The sequence below is a fragment of the Phalaenopsis equestris genome, unplaced genomic scaffold (genome assembly GCF_001263595.1).
Source record: "Phalaenopsis equestris unplaced genomic scaffold, ASM126359v1 Scaffold000002, whole genome shotgun sequence".
Classification (NCBI taxonomy): domain Eukaryota; kingdom Viridiplantae; phylum Streptophyta; class Magnoliopsida; order Asparagales; family Orchidaceae; genus Phalaenopsis; species Phalaenopsis equestris.
In genome coordinates, this window is record NW_018164444.1 from 6,849,226 (window position 1) to 6,853,535 (window position 4,310).

The window sequence follows — 4,310 nt, forward strand, 5'->3', positions numbered from 1 at the left end:
GTTGGCTTGAAGTTGGGTTTAAATTGGGCTAGTCATGCTATTAAGCTCAATTGATTGATCAATTTGATGTAGATGATTGTCAAAGAGAGTTTAGAGAAGAACTGGAGTGGTTTTGAGTTAATTTGGAAGTTCAATTGAATCCTTCTATCTGGAAATGAAATGCCCTTGACTAAGACTTGCAAGCAACGGATGCTGATGTTGAAAGTCGACTTTTCCATTTTCCTTCTTGTTCATCAATCTCCAATCAAGACAAACCGGGCACTACGGTGAGACGTGAAAACACCCGATCCCATTCCGACCTCGATATGTGGAATCGTCTTGCGCCATATGTACTTTGAAGGAATTTCGTCTTTTAGTCAATTTGGGGTGTTTTGTTGGACTTTGGTTTAGGCTAGGCTAGGATTGGGCTAGGTACAAATTGATGGCAAAAAAATTTCTATGGGAATGTCATATAGATTTTTCAACAACAATTGGGTGCCAATTTTAGTGTTAAGACATTCAATTTGGTGGAATTTGGGCATGTGGCTAAATTGGGGCAAATTTGGGAATTTTGAATTTGGGTTGAAATTGAGTGGAATTGAGGGAGGGATCTATTTTATTAGTTGGAGTTTTAGGAAGACTTTGGGATCCAAATTGAGACAATTGAGTGGGCTATGAGGTTCAATTGGGTAAGATGGTCATATGGTCAAAATTGGGAGTTTTGGTTTGGATCAAAATTAAGCTTAAAGCATGGGTCAATTAAGCTTGTATTTGCTTTGAAATGATCATAGAAATGATGAATTTGAGTTTGGAATTTAAATTGGAGAAAATTGGGATGAAATTGAGAGACATTTGGGGTAAATTTGGAGAAATTGGGCCTTTAGGGGCAATTTGGAGGTTTTGGTAAAAATGGTCAAATTGGTCAAATTCTGTTTAATTGAAGGTTCCAAATTGGTTTTGGAGATATTTTAAATGGTTTTGAGGATTTTGGGAAATTTGGGCCACCAAAGGTATTTTTGTAATTTTGGCAAATTTGGGGTATTTTGGTAATTTTGAAATTTTTGGGAGGTTTTGGGCAATTTGGGCAGTTTCAAATGATTTGAGATGATTTTTTAACAAACTTGGGTAGTTTGGGTAATTGTAAGAATTTTTGTCAAATTTGGGGTTTGGGGGTGTTTTGGTAAATTGAATAGATTTGAGGGCAAAAGGCTAAGTTTGATATTTTGGTGAAAATGAGGTGGCAACCACCTTATTTGAGCCATGGAGAGTGGGGCAGTGGAACCTCCATTTGGGTCCTCTATGTACTGGTCTTGGCCAGTACATAGAGTCTCCCAAAAGATCAAGGGATCAAAGTCAATAAGTTAGGGTTTAAGTTTGTGAGTGGGATGTGGTGTGCAATTAAGTGAACTAGCTCCAGACCAACACTCAATCCTAAGGCCAAGCAGTCTAATAAGGATGCCCCTTGAGCTGCCCCATATGTACTCCACCTACTAAGTGCTAGAGGTTAGGACCAATATGTGAAACTTCAAGTTGACTAAAGAATGGCTTAGAGTTTCTAATGGTGAGGGTTCCTTTTCTAGTCCTTTAGGAATAATCAATAAGAAAGTCTTATGGCTAGACAGTAGGCTAATAAAGAGGAAAGACTAGACCTCAGCCAAAAGTGAGGTAAAAAAAAATTAACTCAGGTCAGTTATTAAGCATTTTTTTAACACTACTACTCTTCCTAGTAGAGTTAAACAATTTTTCATAATCCTCATTCCTAAAAAATTTATGCTCAAGCAATTAATGAATTTAAACAACTCTCTCTTTGTTCACTATAAATAAAACCATTGCTAAAATTTTAGCTGAAATAACAAAGTTAATTCTCTCTAGCATCATTCATAAATCTTAAGCCACTTTTGTTGCTATTCGAGATGTCACAAATAATATCAACTAGCTAATGAGTTTATTTATGGTTTTAATGCCACTAACGCTCAAAAGTTATTTTTTTTCTAAAGAGACTAAGAAAATCTTTTGACAATGCCAATAGGTCTTTCCCATATAATCAGTTTGATTCTTAGTATTTTCGTCAATTAGGTCCAATTATACAGATTTTTTTTATTTCTTTGTTATTTTGAATTGAGATATCAAATATTACTTTTCCTCCAATTCTAGACTAGGACAAAGTTAATCATTGTCCACATATTTATTTATAGTCCATTAATTCTCTATATTTACGCTTAATGTCTTCAATAGAGCCACAAATCTTTGTGTCAATATCTCTAAATCTATTTTTTTGTCTCTAAATATGTCAGTTGCACTCTTTAACAAAAAATATTTACTTTGCTAGTGATTTAATCTTTTTTGGATAGTTATGATGAATCTCACTAGCTCCCAGGTTCAACTATTCCTTGTCTATGTTTTTATGACATTTGATTCATTTGTAGATTCTATTTAGTGTTTACATACAGTTAGTGTAAAATAATTTGTAGATTGTGTGAAAATGAGAATTTTCAATATTAATTAGTTTTACTAACCAAAACATCTTTTTGTTAGTATAAAATAAATTGTAGCTTCTATTTAGTGTTTACATAGTCTAAGAGCTTGAATGAATTTCCGTGCAAATTATTTTTTACTTTTGGATTTTGGATAGTATCTGAGGAGGGTTACTATTTCGAGACATCATTATGTTATATTTTTTTGTGCATCAATTTATAAGATATTTCAGGTTTAGTTGATCTTAGCAAGCTCATTTCATTTTTTTGGAATATATGTCCTTGCATTGCAATTGGAGTGGAATTTTTTTTTTTTTCGAGTTTTTCATAATATGGGACTGGATTAATTGGAGGGAGCCACATAGGAGGCAAATTTCCAAGTTCTTAATTCAATTGCTTTGATTAATTAGTCTTCTATTCTACCGATTCTCTTCATTATTACCATTTGTTTGAATCCACTTTCAGTTTGAGTGATTGATTTTAGTACATGAGTTTACAAATCTTGCCAAAAGGATATTCAAAGATTCAGCCGTAATAAAAAAATATCAATTACTTGCTAAATACAACTATCTTATGTATTTGTTCTTTAGAAGGTTGCTTTGATATACACGAACATTTAGCCTAGGTTCTATAGTTATTTTTGCAATCAACGTGTTTTTTATGTTTGTCTTTTGATCAAAATGTATTTTTCTTTCGTGGTTTTCAATGATCAATTTTATATTTGTATTAATACTTTTATAGAATAAAACTGGTTGTGCACCTCAGAAAAAAATGTTATGTATTTGTTTGACCTCTGGGCCTTCACTGATATGCATTTGTTTTGTGCTTTATTTGGCCAATTCAGTCCCTTGAAGACCACTATATATGAGGAGAAGTGGCTCCAACCTCATTTCGAGTGTTTTTATCTTTCAATATTCCTATTTTCAATGAATAAATTGTTGAATATTTCACGGCCAGTTGCATTAATAAAATTAGTAATCCCAATTCAACGATTTTTTCCTTTACCATTCCTTTGATATTTTCCAACTTATATATTATTATTATTATTATTATTATTTCAAGATTTCCTATTCAAACAACGAGAAGTGGGTTGAAAAAGTACTCCAATGCAAAAAAATAAATATTTAAATATTTTGAAAATACGTTTGGTGAATGATGAGCCAGATATGAATTGGTTCATATAATTTTTATCTATATTTTTTTATAGATAAAATTTTTTGAACCAGCTAGATGTGGCCTATATGACATTATTATTTTTAGGGTACAATAATTAACTCGTGCCAACAAAAACAAAAAAGAAAAAAAAAAAACAACTGGTTCCGGTTATTTACACTTGGTATACCGTAATTGGTCACACGAGATGAGAGCATTTGAATATTTTGTTAATAAACATTTTAAGGAACTTTTACGGAACAACCACTTAATTCTTACGGATTTATATATCCAACATTTAAACGTCAGTTTTTAGGTTCATGAAAAATGTTTTCTTAAATTTTTTTAATGTTAAAATGTTGATATTATTGATGTGATATGAAAATTTTGGGTGGTACAGGTATAAGAAGAGAATTTTAGGTGATAAACATGTAAGTATATAAGAATTGGGTGGTATGTATGTAAATACTTGGGCTGTCAAAAGGGCTCGTTGTTTGCTAACAACTCGTGTTTGACTCATTTGGAAGCTCGTGTTAGGCCTGTTCTTTAAGTCAACGAGCTGAACACGAACAAAAATTTGTTCGTTCATGTTCTGCCCTTTTTGACTCAAGATACTTCTTGTCAATTATATATATATATATATATTCTGCCACTTTTTAACTTTATCTTTCTGTTCATCTTCAAACTCTTGGAACGGCTTCTATT